This window comes from Elaeis guineensis, chromosome 2 (genome assembly GCF_000442705.2).
Source record: "Elaeis guineensis isolate ETL-2024a chromosome 2, EG11, whole genome shotgun sequence".
In the NCBI taxonomy this organism is placed as follows: Eukaryota; Viridiplantae; Streptophyta; class Magnoliopsida; order Arecales; family Arecaceae; genus Elaeis; species Elaeis guineensis.
Window position 1 is genome coordinate 1341395 of NC_025994.2, and position 18258 is coordinate 1359652.

An 18258-nucleotide genomic window follows, 5' to 3' on the forward strand; every position below is an offset into this window, starting at 1 on the left:
TGAAATTAGGATTTTTAAGAAGATGTTAGCACCATAAATTATCAAAAATACCTCCAATAAATACAAAAATATACTACTTATCACACTCTCCAACTTGAACTTTGCTCGTCCTCGAGTAAAGAAAAAATTTAGAATTAAGTAATGTTTAACTTAAAGTTTCAAATTTTACCAAATAATTTTCAAAAGATCATTGATATTCAGTAGAGTGTAAATGAGATATATCATTGGGGTATTAATACTAGTCAATATGAGAGTTAAACTAAGAACACTAAACTTTTTTTGAACTTTTCCAAATTATCTCTACCTTTATCTCCAAATTATTAACTTTCATATGGACAAGTATATTGTTACTTCTGTCCTTTATTTAAAATTGATACGATCAAGATGCTGTCATTAAGACAATGTGATTATCAATCAAATTTTGACTTCAATAAAAATTAAAAATATATAGAAAGTAGTGAGTTGGGTCGAATCCACAGAGAAAGCAAGATTTTGATTTGAAATCTTTGATTTTACAAAAAAAAATAAAATTTTGGAGAAAGCAATTTAAGTCAGAAATAAAAATTAAAAGTATGAAAAATAAATCGGGTACTAAGATCTACTAACAAGATCCTAGCATCTACTTGCAATAAAAATAAATAACAAAAATTTAAAAAGCATAAAAATAAATTGGTACTAAGATCTACTAATTAGATCCTAGCATCTATGTGCAAAAAAAATAAAAGACAGTAATTTAAAGTATAGAAATTTTTTTTTTGCATTAATTAAAGTTGAAATTCAAGTACAAAAAATTTAAAAAGAATAATAAAATAAAATAAAAATAAAACTATAACAAGGATCTGAAGTTGATCAGCCAAGCCTCGTCGAGAAGATGGTTGATGATCTCTCCATCTTCCGTTGTACGCCGTAGAGCAAACCGACTTTTCTCCTTCTTTTTCTTAGGTCCCTAAAGCTATTTTATTTTTTTTCTCTATTTTTTTCTACACTCTCTACTCAATTTTCTACTCCCAAAGTTTATTCCCAGACCCCCTATTTATAGATAAATTTTTTATAATTTTTTTGGTAGGAAAAGGAGTCCTAAAACCCTTAGAAATCGTATAAATCTCCTTAGGAATATTCTTGGCCATCGGATCAGCTTCGGACCGCCCAGATTTGCTAAAAAATCAGAGTTATAATCCTTATCAGGGTCGGATCAAATATCATCCGATCTGGGTTCTGATGAAGTTCTGGCCGTCGGATCGCGCAAAAGAGTCCTTAACCCAGTCGGGAGCGATAACAGTCGTTGGATCGCGTGATGGATTGCTTCTGGGCCATCGGATCATGCAAAAAAGTCCTGTTCAAAGTCGGCAATGAGTCTGAACTGTCAGATCTGGGTCGGATTGAATCTTAGCCGTTGGATCGCACCCTAGATCTTATTCTCACTGTGAATCACGCTTGTGGACCGCGTAACTATTCCTGTGGACCGTGCCCTGACTCTGTGGACCGACTGACCGGTCCACCGTACACCGGAGGCTATTTTCTTTATTTTTTTAGGGTATTTTAGCTCCATTTTTGCTCTGATTTTCTTCTGAAAAATTAGAAAAAATATGCATTAAATTTCTCAAAAATTTTTCTTCATTTTGATGCTTAAATTACTTAATTAAATTAACATCTATTTATTTATAAATATATCTAATTTCATATTTTTTTTAAAATCATTTTATTTTTTAAAAAAATTCAATAAATTCATGAAATTAGGATTTTTAAGAAGATGTTAGCACCATAAATTACCAAAAATATCTCCAATAAATACAAAAATATACTACTTATCACACTCTCCAACTTGAACTTTGCTCGTCCTCGAGTAAAGAAAGAATTTAGAATTAAGTACCGTTTAACTTAAAGTTTCGAATTTCACCAAATAATTTTTAAAAGACCATTGATATTCAGTGGAGTGTAAATGAGATATATCATTAGGGTATTAATACTAGTCAATATGAGAGTTAAACTAAGAACACTAAACTTTTTCTGAACTTTTCCAAATTGTCTCTACCTTTATCTCCAAATTATTAACTTTCATATGGACAAGTATACTGTTACTTCTGTCCTTCATTTATTGATTATTTTTTTTAATTTAATTAATTTAATTAATTAATTAATTAATTTTTTTAAACGTTATACTGCTATTGAGTATCTTAACCCCTTAAGCTTTCTGTTTGACTCATGTAGCGAGTTTTCAGTCAATGACTCTCAAACCAGATGGCTTTAGGGCACTAGGTACAAAATACCCCTCAAGCCTACTTGTTCGAATCAAACAGGCTATGAGTTAAAATTAACTTTACAACAAAGCTTCTTTGCCCTTCATACCTTTTGACGCGAAACTCAATGCTTGCTTAGGCAAAGAGGCCCGGTTACTCAGCATGAAGTACTAGAAACTTTTTTTTTATAAATATATGAAGAAGCATATAATTACTCTACACAAACTCATAGAAAGTAAACTTTTCTTTGATGCTGGTAGAAAAATTTAGAAATGCTCAAAGAAAACTGTTTAAGTTCTAAACTTAACTCTTTATTGAGTTTTCTTAATACTTGATCCCTCAATATCTCACAAACTCTCTGATCTGTACATCAATTTTTTTAAAAAATACTTGGTTTAACTCGATTCTTAAGTGTAATCAGATGCTTAAATACTAAATACTAACTTACTTGAGGACTTAAAAAATTTTATTCTCCCCCCCAACTTAATCGACATTATTCTTAATGGAGTAGAAAAAAATGAATGATGCATGTAAAGAGAAAGAAAAGGAGAGATATCGCCTGATCCATAAGTCTTTTTAAAACTAATTCTCCCCCCAACTTAGTCAAGATTATTTTCAGATCCCTATAAAAGACACAAAGTAAGACTCGATTATCCTAAACAAAATGCAAAAGAAAGCAAAAGCAAATGCAAAAATTAAAAACTTGAAAACTGAGAAAACTGGGTTGCCTCTCAAGAAGCGCTAAGTTTACTGTCTTCAGCCAGACCATGCTATTCAATTTAGTGTGGGTCTGTTAATGCTATTTGATCAATATTTTGATTTAATGATATCCCTTCTATGTATGGTTTTAATCTTTGACCATTTACCTTAAAGAAATTTTTAGATTTAGGATCATAAAGTTTGATTGCACCATGTGGGAATACTTGATTTACAATATATGGTCCATCCCATCTAGATCTTAATTTCCCTGAAAACAATTTTAGCCTTGAATTAAATAACCAGACTTATTGATTTGGCTCAAAGATTTTTCTCGAAATATGTTTGTCATGAAAGGCTTTCATTTTTTTTTTATAAATTCATGAATTTTCATAAGCCTCTTGTCTCAATTCATCCAATTCACTCAATTGCAACATTCGATTGAAACCAGCTTGTTTTAAATCAAAATTTAATTGCTTAATTGCCCAATATGCTTTGTGTTCAAGTTCTACCGGAAGATGACATGCTTTTCCATAAATCAATCTGTAGGGAGACATACCAATAAGATTTTTATAAGCTGTCCTATAATCCCATAATGCATCATCTAATCGATCTGACCAATCTCTACGATCAGGCCTAATAGTCTTTTGCAGGATGTTCTTAATCTCCCTATTGGATACTTTAACTTGGCCACTTGTTTGCGGGTGGTATGGTGTAGCTATCTTATGTGTGATCCCATACTTTCATAGCAAAGTTCGAAAATGGTGGTTTGTGAAGTGGGTACCTCCGTCGCTAATGATAGCACGTAGAAATCCGAACCTAGAAAAGATATTTCTTTGGACAAATTTTATGACTATTTTATGATCATTGGTTCGTATTTCTATTGCCTCAATCCATTTAGAAACATAGTCGACGGCCACCAAAATATATTCAAAACCATTGGAGGGTGGAAAAGGTTCCATAAAATCAATTCTCAAATATCAAAAATTTCAACTACCAAGATGGGATTCAAAGGCATCATGTTTTTCCTTGAAATATTTCCTAACGCTTGACATTTGAGACATTCCTGGCTAAAATTATAAGCATCCTTAAACAATGTGGGCCAGTAAAATCTACTTTGCAATACTTTGGCCGTAGTTTTTCGTCCAGAAAATTGCCCTCCACAAGCAAGAGTATGACAAAATTTCAAGATACTCAATTGTTCAGTCTCAGGAACGCATCTATGAATAATCTGATCAGCGCAAATTCGAAAAACCTCAGGATCTTCCCAAAGATAATACTTGATTTAAGCAAAGAATCGATCCTTTTCATTTTTAGACCAACCATCAGGAATTTATCCAACTGCTAAGTAATTCACAATATCTGCAAACCAAGGGGCCTTTGTATGTAAAACTACCAGAAGTTGTTCATCTGAAAAAGATTCTCCAATTGATGCAGGTTCACAATCTTTAACTAAGATCCTTGATAGGTGGTCTGCTACAATATTTTCAGATCCCTTCTTATCTCGAATTTCAATATCAAACTCTTGTAGTAGTAAAATCCATCTAATCAATCGTGGTTTGGCATCTTTCTTTGAGAGCAGATATCTCAAAGTCGTGTGATCTGAATAAATCACAATTTTTGATCCTAACAGGTATGATCGAAACTTCTCCAAAGCAAATACTACAGCTAGTAACTCTTTCTCGATTATGGTATAATTCATCTGAGCTTCATTCAAGGTTCTACTAGCATAGTAAATCACTACAGGATATTTGTTTACCCTTTGGCCCAAGACAGCTCCTATGGCAAAATCAGAAGCATCGCACATGATCTCAAAAGGTAGTGACCAGTCTGGTGATTGGATGATTGGATCTTTGGTCACAGCTTCTTTCAGAAATTCATAAGCTTTAAGGCATTCTTCATCAAAGTTAAAGGGGACATCCTTAGCAAGCAAATTACAAAGAGGATGGGATGTTTTAGAAAAATCTTTGATGAAACGATGGTAAAATCCTACATGACCAAGGAAAGATCGAATTTGTTTGACAGAAGTGGATGGAGAAAGTTTAGAAATCAGTTCAACCTTTGCTCTATCAACCTCAATCCCTCTCTTGGAAATAATATGCCCTAATACGATTCCCTCTTTAACCATGAAATGGCTCTTCTCCCAACTTAAAACTAAGTTGGCCTCAATGCATCGTTTTAACATTTTCTCCAAATTATTGAGGCAACTTTCGAAAGATTCTCCAAAGACTGAAAAATCATCCATGAATATCTCTAGAAAATCTCCTACCATGTCTGAAAATATTGACATCATGCACCTTTGAAAGGTTGCGGGTGCATTACATAATCCAAAAGGCATTCTACGGAAAGCAAAGGTTCCATAGGGATATGTGAAGGTGATCTTTTCCTGATCTCCTGGATAGATTGCTATCTGATTGTATCCTGAGTATCTATTTAAAAAATAAAAATATTGTTGGCCAGCTAATCTCTCTAAGATTTGGTCAATAATGGGTAAGGGAAAATGATCCTTACGGGTGGCTACATTAAGTTTTCTATAATCTATGCAGACACGCCACCCAGTAGAAAGTCGCATTGGTACAAGTTCTCCATGATCAGTACGGACAATCGTGAGTCCAGATTTCTTTGGAATGACTTGAGTGGGACTCACCCAGTGGCTGTCAGAAATTGGATAAATGATACCAGGATCTAACCATTTAATTACCTCCTTCTTGACTACATCTTGCATATTCGGGTTGAGCCGTCTTTGCATTTCTCGGATGGATTTGGCATTATCCTCTGTGTAAATATGGTGCATGCATATTGATGGACTAATATCTTTTAAATCAGCAACAGTCCAACCTATGGCCTCTCTATGTGCTTTTAATACGTTTAACAATTGATCTTCCTGTTCGTGGGTTAGGTCAGAAGCAATGATTATTGGCAGAGTTTTCTCAAGTCCTAAGAATGCATACTTGAGTGATTCAGGAAAAAGTTTCAGTTCAAGTTGTGGTGGGGCCTGGATTGAAGGACGTAGTGGTTCAGATTTTAAATTAGGTAAAGGCTCAATTTTCATTGACCAAGGTAGTGATTGTGCTAAATGAGGTGAATCATACAAGGCATTCACCTCCTGATCTTGGATTTTGTCATTGAATTCATCCTGAATATCATCTTCTTTTAAATCTAAGGAGAAATCAGTTTCAACTATCTCATCTATCAGATCAATTAATGAACAGCTTTCCTCCTTTTGAGCATACTTCGAGGTATTAAAAACATTGATTCTCACCTTTTGATCCCCAAAAGAAATATCCATAGCTCCTGTTTTACAATTAATATTGGCATTGGCAGTGGCTAGGAATGGGCGACCTAAAATTATGGGATTTTGATTCAGCTCTTGAGATGGTTTCATATCAAGTATGAGGAAGTCTACTGGAAAATAGCATGTATTGACTTTAACTATAACATCCTCAATCAGACCACGTGGAGTCTTAACAGATCTATCAGCTAGTTGTAAAATAACCGACATGGGTTTCAGTTCTCCTATCTCAAATTTTTCATAGACCGAGGTTGGAAGTAGGTTGACATTAGCTCCTAAGTCTAATAAAGCTCGGTCAAAGGTGATGCCTCCTATAACACATGAAATCAAAAGAGCACCAGGATCTTATTTTTTGAGGTAATAGATTTAACAAGACTGCACTAACATCCTCAGATAACATGATTCTCTTTATTGTTTGTGGCTCACGCTTTTGGGTGCAAAGTTCTTTAAGAAATTTAGCGTAGGCTGGGACATGTTGAATTGCATCGAGGAGGGATAGATTAATGTGAACTTGTTTAAATAATTCCATCAATTCCTCGTTGCTTGCTCCTTGCTTTTTATGGGAAGAACCAGCTTTTAAGGTTGAAGGAAATGGGACTTTTGGTCTATATATCTCGGGTAACTCATCTGCTTTTTTCTTTTCTTTGTCTTTTCTGCTTAGATCAGTAGCAATTTTTGGTTCTGGTTCTTCTATCGGGTTAGTCTCAATTCTAATGTCTTCTTCCAAATTTTCATTTGGGCTAGCATCAGTACTACTTTCTCTCACCTGATTTTGATATGGATCCTTAAGAATCCTACCACTTCTAAGTTCAGTAATTGCTTTGGCATTTTCAAATTGAGGATTCTTAGATGGGACATTGGATTGATGACTAGGTCCAGGTGGTTGATGAGTGGATGGGTTGTTTCTAGGATTTGGTACTGGTTGGCTTGAAAGTTGACCTGGTTCTCTCCTCATGGTAGACTCAGCTAATTATCCTATTTGTGCTTCTAGCCTAGCGATAGATTGTTGCTGGGTCATGATCAATTGTTGTAGTTGGTTTAATCTATCATCAGCTAAATTAGTCTGTTGAGGAGGTGGGTATGGTGGCTGATTGTGATATGGTGGTTGGATCGATTGACTGGACTGACCTCTATTGTAGGTATAATTCTGGTATGGAGGCCTACTCTGAAAGTTTTGCGAAGGAAGAATTTGGATCTGAGCCTGAGTCTGTTGGGGTCTTCAAAAAAATTAGGATGGTTTTCCAGCCTGAATTATATGTGTTAGAGAATGGATCATTGAGAGGTTTAGAGTAACCTTGGGCAGCTTGAAATTGTTCTTGAATGAAAGGTGGAAACTGTGCAGCCGTGGGACATTCATTCACATGATGGGCTGGACTAGCACAAATAGAATAAATCTCCTGATAGTTAGGTGGTGGTGTGTATTGTGCAGGAGATTGTTGACCTAATGCTAGGAACTGATCAAAATTTTGGGTAAGAAGGTCGACTTTATCTAATCTTTGGGCTATTAGGTTCAGATCGGCCTTAGGACTAGAGTCTATTTGCTTGATCTAAAAAATTCCTGCCCGCTTTTGGTGAGGGATTGATCTTTCGTAGGAAGATAATGAAGCATGATTGATTAAATTTTCACTCAACGTTTCAAATAAAGTGTAGGCTTCATCCTCACTTTTGCTCATAAATGCATCCCCACAAGATGCATCTACCATCTGTCTGTATTGGTCACCTAAACCCTCATAAAAAGCTTGAACAATTTGCCACTTAGATAGACCATGATGTGGGCATTTTCTAAGAAGTTCCTTAAGTCTCTCCCATGATTCATGAATTTGTTTTCCTGGAAGCTGAGCAAATCCAGTGATGGCTCGCCTCATTGTGTTGGTTCGACCTATGGGATAGAACTTCTTAAGAAACTCGTGCTGCATTTTAGCCCAAGTTTGAATTGGTCTCCCTATTGTGCCAAGCCAGTACTTGGCTTTGTCTTTAAGTGAGAAGGAGAATAAGATCAATCTAAGTGCATCATCTATAAAATTTTAAATTTTCACCATGGAATAAATTTCTAAGAACTCATCCAGATGCTTGTAAGGATCTTCATTAGTATTCCCATAGAAAGACGGAAGCATCTGGATTGTGGTCGACTTGATCTCGTAGTGGCTTGCAGGGATATCAGGTAAGTGGATACAAATTGATGGGTTATAGGTGGAAGGAATAAAATATTCCTTCATCTGTCTAGGTGGTTCTCTAGGATCTCTAGCCATCTGATTTTTAGGTTTAATATGAATCAACCGTTCAATCTCAGGATTGGGTTCAACTAGGTCAGGATCGAGAGATCTTCTACCTTGCATATACCAGTGCAAACCCTAATGTATGATTCAAGTTCTTTTTTTTTTTTTGCGGGAAAATAGACAAAGGAGAGAAAAGAAAGAAAGAGCTCTAGACCTAGATACGTAAGGTGAGAAGAATTAGTTGTGGTTAAGTGTTAATTGCAATCAAGTTAGCAAACAGTTAAACCTAGACACCTACGGGTTTCTTAGACCTAACAGTTTGATATAGAGTGGCTTAGCTTAAATGCAAATTGGGTTTGTTCTCACTTTCTTCAACTAGCCAGGTAAGAGGTGGGATCGTGGGGGTCCCCCCGTTGCTTGCCTTAGACACCAATTGAATTGGCCAGATAAGCTAACGGAACCAATTAAATAACCACGAGTCCACTTAGGCAGGGCTTTTATAACCTCTAGCCTTAGACATCAGTTTCAGGGGTGAGTTCGAACTTACTTTGCACTTGACTTTACCACAATACTCAAAATTGAACTCGATTAATACTAAGGGCCAATGTCTACTTGATTTTAGTTAGACTAGGGTTAATGTGGAATGCTGGTTGGTTGTTTTTGGGCCAAGGAAGGGTGATGAAATCCCTACCTTATCTTGTTATGGATGTTGCCCTTAAATTGATTTGAGATGAATATGTACAACCAATTTCAAACAAGGGGTTCTATGCAACTAAATTAGATGCATGAAACTAATAAAACTTGAAAGCTTACCTTGTCTGCAGTAATCACTAAAAATAAATCTACAATGATGAATGCTCCTAAAAATTAAGTTTCTACTCTTGTCATATAATTTTTTATTAGGTTTATGTGGATGAATTTTAGATTAATTAAAAAAAATAGTAATTAATACTAAAAAAAATAGTTAAGGCTAGGGTTAGGATTGATCTCACCAACTTGGAAGCTTTCTATCTTCCTTTTTTTTTTTGAATTTTTGATTTTTTTTCTGTAAAAAGATAAAAAAATTAGTAAGCAATAGTCACAAAAAAATCAAAGAAATCAAACATTAAAAATTGGTGCCTTCTCCGGCAATGGCACCAAAAATTGATACGATCAAGATGCTGTCGTTAAGACACCGTGATTATCAATCAAATTCTGACTTCAATAAAAATTAAAAATATGTAGAAAGTAGTAAGTCAGGTCGAATCCATAGAGAAAGCAGGATTTTGATTTGAAATCTTTGATTTTATAAAAAGAAAATAAAATTTTGGAGAAAGCAATTTAAGTCAGAAATAAAAATTAAAAGTGCGAAAAATAAATCGGGTACTAAGATCTACTAACTAGATCCTAGCATCTACTTACAATAAAAATAAATAATAAAAATTTAAAAAGCATAAAAATAGATTGGTACTAAGATCTACTAATTAGATCCTAGCATCTATGTGTAAAAAAAATAAAAGATAGGAATTTGAAGTGCAGGAAAATAAATTTTGCATTAATTGAAGTTGAAATTCAAGTACAAGGAATTTAAAAGGAATAATAAAATAAAATAAAAATAAAACTGTTACAAAGATCTGAAGTTGATCAGTCAAGCCTCGTCGGGAAGATGGTTGATGATCTCTCCATCTTTTGTCGTACTCCGTAGAGCGAATCGGCTTTTCTCCTTCTTTTTCTTGGGTCCCTAAAGCTATTTTATTTTTTTTTCCTATTTTTTTTTTACACTCTCTACTCAATTTTTCTGCTCTCAAAGCTTATTCTCGGACCCTCTATTTATAGATGAATTTTTCATGATTTTTTTGGTAGGAAAAGGAGTTCTAAAATCTTTAGAAATCATATAAATCTTCTTAGGAATATTCCTGGCCGTCGGATGAGCTTCGGACCGCCCAGATCTGCTCAAAAATCAGAGTTATAATCCTTATCAGGGTCGGATCAAATGTCAGCCATCCGATCTGGGTTCTGATGAAGTTCTGGCCGTCGGATCATGCAAAAGAGTCCTTAACACAGTCAGGAGCGATAACAGCCATTGGATCGCGTGATGGATTGCTTTTGTGCCATCGGATCGCGCAAAAGAGTCCTATTCAAAGTCGGCAACGAGTTTGAACCATCGGATCTGGGTCGGATTAAATCTCAGCCATTGGATCACGCCCTAGATCTTATTCTCACTGTGAACCACGCCTGTGGAATGCGTAACTATTCCTGTGGACCGCGCCTTAGCTCTGTGGACCGACCGATCGGTCCACCGTACATCGGAGGCTATTTTTTTATTTTTTTAGGGTATTTTAGCTCTATTTTTACTCCAATTTTCTTCTAAAAAATTAGAGAAAATATGCATTAAATTTCTTAAAAATTTCTCTTCATTTTGGTGCTTAAATTACTTAATTAAATTAACATCTATTTATTTATAAATATATCTAATTTCATATTTTTTTTAAAATTATTTTATTTTTTAGAAAAATTTAATAAATTCATGAAATTAGGATTTTTAAGAAGATGTTAGCACCATAAATTACCAAAAATACCTCCAATAAATACAAAAATATACTACTTATCAAGTACCTTAATGTCTTCTTTGTAATTTGCTTGCTAAGGATGTCCCCTTTAACTTTGATGAAGAATGCCTTAAAGCTTATGAATTTCTGAAAGAAGCTGTGACCAAAGCTCCAATCATCCAATCACCAGACTGGTCACTACCTTTTGAGATCATGTGCGATGCTTCTGATTTTGCCATAGGAGCTGTCTTAGGCCAAAGGATAAACAAATATCCTGTAGTGATTTACTATGCTAGTAGAACCTTGAATAAAGCTCAGATGAATTATACCACAACCGAGAAAGAGTTACTAGCTGTAACATTTGCTTTGGAGAAGTTTCGAGCATACCTGTTAGGATCAAAAATCATGATTTATTCAGATCACACGGCTTTGAGATATTTGCTCTCAAAGAAAGATGTCAAACCATGATTGATTAGATGGATTTTACTGCTACAAGAGTTTGATATTGAAATTCGAGATAAGAAGGGATCTGAAAATGTTGTAGCATACCACCTATCAAAGATCTTAGTTAAAGATTGTGAACCTGCATCAATTGGAGAATCTTTTCCAGATGAACAACTTCTGGTAGTTTCACATACAAAGGCCCCTTGGTTTGCAGATATTGTGAATTACTTAGCAGTTGGACAAATTCCTGATGGTTGGTCTAAAAATGAAAAGGATCGATTCTTTGCTCAAATCAAGTATTATCTTTGGAAAGATTCTTAGGTTTTTCAAATTTGTGCTGATCAGATCATTCGTAGATGTGTTCCTGAGACTGAACAATTGAGTATCTTGAAATTTTGTCATACTCTTGCTTGTGGAGGGCATTTTTCTGGACAAAAAACTGCGGCCAAAGTATTGCAAAGTGGATTTTACTACCTACATTGTTTAAGGATGCTTATAATTTTAGCCAGGAATGTCTCAAATGTCAAGCGTTAGGAAATATTTCAAGGAAAAACATGATGCCTTTGAATCCCATCTTGGTAGTTGAAATTTTTGATATTTGGAGAATTGATTTTATAGGACCTTTTCTACCCTCCAATGGTTTTGAATATATTTTGGTGGCCGTCGACTATGTTTTTAAATGGATTGAGGCAATAGCAACATGAACCAATGATCATAAAATAGTCATAAAATTTGTCCAAAGAAATATCTTTTCTAGGTTCGGATTTCCACGTGCTTTCATTAGCGACGGAGGTACCCACTTCACAAACCACCATTTTCGAACTTTGCTACGAAAGTATGGGATCACACATAAGATAGCTACACCATACCACCCACAAACAAGTGGCCAAGTTGAAGTATCCAATAGGGAGATTAAGAACATCCTGCAAAAGACTATTAGGCCTGATCGTAGAGATTGGTCAGATCGATTAGATGATGCATTATGGGCTTATAGGACAGCTTATTAAAATCCTATTTGTATGTCTCCCTACAGATTGATTTTTAGAAAAGCATGTCATCTTCCGGTAGAACTTGAACACAAAGCATATTGGGCAATTAAGCAATTAAATTTTGATTTAAAACAAGCTGGTTTCAACCGAATGTTGCAATTGAGTGAATTGGATGAATTGAGACAAGAGCCTTATGAAAATTCACGAATTTATAAAGAAAAAATGAAAGCCTTTCATGACAAACATATTTTGAGGAAAACCTTTGAGCCAAATCAACAAGTCTGGTTATTTAATTCAAGGCTAAAATTATTTTCAGGGAAATTAAGATCTAGATGGAATGGACCTTATATTGTAAATCAAGTATTCTCACATGGTGCAATCAAACTTTATGATCCTAAATCTAAAAATTTCTTTAAGGTAAATGGTCAAAGATTAAAACCATACATAGAAGGGATATCATTAAATCAAAATATTGACCAAATAGCATTAACAGACCCACACTAAACTGAATAGCATGGTCTGGCTGAAGACAGTAAACTTAGCGCTTCCTGGGAGGCAACCCAGTTTTCTCAGTTTTCAAGTTTTTAATTTTTGCTTTTGCTTTTTCTTTCTTTTGCATTTTGTTTAGGATAATCGAGTCTTGTTTTGTGTTTTTTATAGAGATCTGAAAATAATCTTGGCTAAGTTGGGGGGAGAATCAGTTTTGAAAAGACTTATGGATCAGGTGATATCTCTCCTTTTCTTTCTCTTTATATGCACCGTTTATTTTTTTCACTCCATTGAGGACAATGTTGATTAAGTTGGGAGGAGAATAAAAATTTTTATTTTTAAAGTTCTCAAGTAAGTTAGTATTTAGTATTTAAGCATCTAATTACACTTAAGAATCGAGTTAAACTAAGTATTTTTTTTAAAAAAATTGATGTACAGATCAGAGAGTTTGTGAGATATTAAGGGATCAAGTATTAAGAAAACTCAATAAAGAGTTAAGTTTAGAACTTAAACAGTTTTCTTTGAGCATTTCTAAATTTTTCTACCAGCATCAAAGGAGAATTTACTTTCTATGGGTTTGTGTAGAGTAACTATATATTTCTTCATATATTTAAAAAAAAAAGAAGTTTCCTAGTAGTTCATGCTGAGTAACCGGGCCTCTTTGTCTAAGCAAGCATTGAGTTTTGTATCAAAAGGTATGAAGGGCAAAGAAGCTTTATTGTAAAGCTAGTTTTAACTCGTAGCTGTTTGATTCGAGCAAGTAGGTTTGAGAGGTATTTTATACCTAGTGCCCTAAAGCCATCTGGTTTGGGAGTCATTGACTGAAAACTCGCTACATGGGTCAAACAGAAAGCTTAAGAGATTAAGACACTCAATAGCAGTACAACATTTAAAAAAAAAATTAATCAATAAATGAAGGACAGAAGTAACAATATACTTGTCTATATGAAAGTTAATAATTTGGAGATAAAGGTAGAGATAATTTAGAAAAGTTCAGAAAAAATTTAGTGTTCTTAGTTTAACTCTCATATTGACTAGTATTAATACCCCAATAATATATCTCATTTACACTCTACTGAATATCAATGGTCTTTTGAAAATTATTTGGTGAAATTCGAAACTTTAAGTTAAACGATATTTAATTCTAAATTCTTTCTTTACTCGAGGACGAGCAAAGTTCAAGTTGGAGAGTGTGATAAGTAGTATATTTTTATATTTATTGGAGATATTTTTGGTAATTTATGGTGCTAGCATCTTCTTAAAAATCCTAATTTCATGAATTTATTAAATTTTTCTAAAAAATAAAATGATTTAAAAAAAAATGGAATTAGATATATTTATAAAAAAATAGATGTTAATTTAATTAAGTAATTTATGTATCAAAAGAAGAGAAATTTTTGAGGAATTTAATACATATTTTTTCTAATTTTTTAGGAGAAAATCAAAGCAAAAATAGAGCTAAAATATCTTAAAAAAATAAAGAAAATAGCCTCCGATGTACGGTGGACTGGTCGGTCGGTCCACAGAGCTAGGGCGCGGTCCACAGGAATAGTTACGCGATCCACAAATGCGGTTCACAGTGAGAATAAGATCCAACGGCTGAGATTCAATCCGACCCAGATTTGACGGTTTAGACTCGTTGCCAACTTTGAATAGGACTCTTTTGCGTGATCCGACGGCCCAGAAGCAATCCATCACACGATCCAACGGCTTTTATCACTCCCGACTGTGTTAAGGACTCTTTTGCACGATCCGATGGTCAGAACTTTATCAGAACCCAGATCGGATGGCTGACATTTGATTCGACCCTGATAAAGATTATAACTCTGATTTTTGAGCAGATCTGGGCGGTCCGAAGCTGATCTGATGGCCAGGAATATTCCTAAGGAGATTTATACGATTTCTAAGGGGTTTAGGACTCCTTTTCCTACCAAAAAATTATAAAAAATTCATCTATAAATAGAAGGTCGGGAATAAGCTTTGGAACAAAAAAAATTGAGTAGAGAGTGTAGAAAAAATAGAGAAAAAAAATAAAATAGCTTTAGGGACCCAAGGAAAAGAAGGAGAAAAATCGGTTCGCTCTACGGAGTACGACGGAAGATGGAGAGGTCATCAACCATCTTTCCGACGAAGCTTGGCTGATCAACTTCAGATCCTTGTTATAGTTTTATTTTTATTTTATTTTATTATTCCTTTTAAATTTCTTGTACTTGAATTTCAACTTTAATTAATACAAAATTTATTTTCCTGTACTTTAAATTCTTATCTTTTATTTTTTTTTGCACATAGATGCTAGGATCTAATTAGTAGATCTTAGTACCAATTTATTTTTATACTTTTTAAATTTTTTTATTTATTTTATTGCAAGTAGATGCTAGGATCTAGTTAGTAGATCTTAGTATCCGATTTATTTTTCGCACTTTTAATTTTTGTTTCTGACTTAAATTGCTTTCTCCAAAATTTTATTTTTCTTTTGTAAAATCAAAGATTTCAAATCAAAATCCTGCTTTCTCTGTGAATTCGACCCGACTCACTATTTTCTACATATTTTTAATTTTTATTGAAGTCGAAATTTGATTGATACGATCAAGATGCTGTCGTTAAGACATCGTGATTATCAATGAAATTTTGACTTCAATAAAAATTAAAAATATATAGAAAGTAGTGAGTCGGGTCGAATCCATAGAGAAAGCAAGATTTTGATTTGAAATCTTTGATTTTACAAAAAGAAAATAAAATTTTGGAGAAAGCAATTTAAGTCGGAAATAAAAATTAAAAGTGTGAAAAATAAATTAGGTACTAAGATCTACTAACTAGATCCTAGCATCTACTTGTAATAAAAATAAATAATAAAAATTTAAAAAATATAAAAATAAATTGGTACTAAGATTACTAATTAGATCCTAGCATCTATGTGCAAAAAAAAATAAAAGACAGGAATTTAAAGTGCAGAAAAATAAATTTTGCATTAATTGAAGTTGAAATTCAAGTATAAGAAATTTAAAAGGAATAATAAATAAAATAAAAATAAAACTGTAACAAGGATCTGAAGTTGATCAGCCAAGCCTCATCGGAAAGATGGTTGATGATCTCTCCATCTTTCGTCGTACTCCGTAGAGCGAACCGACTTTTCTCCTTCTATTTTTTGGGTCCCTAAAGCTATTTTATTTTTTTTCTCTATTTTTTTTTACACTCTCTACTCAATTTTTTTTTGCTCCAAAAGCTTATTCCCGGACCTCCTATTTATAGATGAATTTTTTATGATTTTTTGGTAGGAAAAAGAGTCCTAAAACCCTTAGAAATCGTATAAATCTCTTTAGGAATATTCCTGACCGTTAGATCAGCTTCGGACTGCCCAGATCTGCTAAAAAATCAGAGTTATAATCCTTATTAGGGTCGGATCAAATGTCAGCCAACCGATCTGGATTCTGATGAAGTTCTGGCCATCGGATCGTGCAAAAGAGTCTTTAACACAGTCGGAAGCGATAACAGCCGTTGGATCGCGTGATGGATTACTTCTGGGCCGTCGGATCGTGCAAAAGAGTCCTATTCAAAGTCGGCAACAAGTCTGAACCGTCGGATCTGGGTCGGATTAAATCTCAGTCGTTGGATTGCGCCCAAGATCTTATTCTCACTGTGAACCGCACCTGTGGACCGCGTAACTATTCCTGTGGACTATGCCCTGGCTCTGTGGACCGACCGACCGGTCCACCATACATCGGAGGCTATTTTTTTTTATTTTTTAAGGATATTTTAGCTCTATTTTTGCTCCAATTTTCTCTTAAAAAATTTAAAAAAATATACATTAAATTTTCAAAAATTTTTCTTCATTTTGGTGCTTAAATTACTTAATTAAATTAACATCTATTTTTTTATAAATATATCCAATTTCATATTTTTTTCAAAATTATTTTATTTTTTAGAAAAATTCAATAAATTCATGAAATTAGAATTTTTAAGAAGATGTTAGCACCATAAATTATCAAAAATACCTTCAATAAATACAAAAATATACTACTTATCACTAGCCTATATATCAAATGGCCCACACATATTAGTATGTATCAGAGCAAGTAGTTCAGTGGCCCTTTCATCATATCCCATAAAGGATAACTTAGTCATTTTTTCTAGAAGACAGGATTTACAAACTGGATATGACTCAGAATTCAGTGAGTTAAGGATCCCATCCTTTTTCAGTTTGTTAAGCCTATCCTCTCCAATGTGACCAAGTTTAAGGTGCCATATATACTTATGGTTCGGGTCATCTCTAGGTCTTTTGTGTCCTATGATTTTCACTAATTGCTCATTAATATTTACATATGCATCGGCATGCAAATAGTAAAGACTGTCAATTAAAAGATCTCTTGTAATTAATTTATTTTTAAAAAAAATAAAATAATGGTCTTTATTGAAATTGAATACAAATTTATTTTATGCTAGCACAGACACAGAAATCAAATTTCTGCTAGCTATAGGAACATAATAATAGTCTTTGAGAATCAACCTAAAATCTAACGATAATCGTAGAGGATATGTTTTAACAGTGATTGTAGCAATCCTTGCTCCATTGCCATCATGCAAGACCATTTCTCCTTCCCTCAGCCCTCTACTTTCTACCAAATCCAATATAGAAGTACATATGTGAGCACTCAATCTAGAATCTAATATCCAACTAAAAGTAAAAAAAATCATAAGGTTAGATTCAATAATGTGCATATCGGACTTACCTTCCGAAGGTGCGTCAGCCTTTTGTTTCTTTAGGTTCTCTAGGTACAGCGAACAATTTTTCTTCCAATGGTCCTCTGAATCATAATGAAAAATACTTCCTTTGCCAGCAGTAGCCTTCTTTGGAGTGTCCTTCTTCTTCGGCCTGCTCTCATTTTTCTGTTTCTTTGCAGGCTTCTTCTTCTTCCAAGTAGACTTTCTCTTGGATGAAGACGTATGCTCCATAGCTAGAACAATGTCCCTTGAATTTTTCAAGGTCCCCTCATCGCTTACCAGCATGTTCATCAACTTAGACAAAGTATAGTTCAATTTGTTCATATTGTAATTCATAAGAAACTGAGTAAATAAACTAGTAAAAGATTGGAGGATCAAATCCACTTGCAGTTCCCTATGAATAGGAATACCTAGTTTCTTAAGCTACTCTATGTCCTTGATCATTGTCAAACAATGATCATGGACAGACTGCCCCTCATGTATTTTAGTATTAAAAAGTCTTTTGGAGACTTCAAAATATGTAATTCGGCTCTGCCCACTATATAACTCTCGAAGGTGAGTACTTATGGCCTTAGTAGTAGGCATATTCTTATGCTGGCTCTGTAACTCATTTGACATTGAGCCCAAAATATAACACTTCACCTTATT

General features: G+C 34.1%; 1 non-coding gene and 1 pseudogene across 1 annotated transcript; one reads left to right on the plus strand and one right to left on the minus strand.

Moving 5' to 3' along the window:
* Window positions 1-2887: 2887 nt before the first annotated feature.
* LOC140855663 (uncharacterized) lies at window positions 2888-17934 on the minus strand (annotated as a pseudogene).
* Window positions 7987-8093, plus strand: LOC140855912 (small nucleolar RNA R71). The gene has a single exon (XR_012139356.1). It is a non-coding gene; the product is annotated as a small nucleolar RNA R71 (small nucleolar RNA).
* Window positions 17935-18258: the final 324 nt, after the last annotated feature.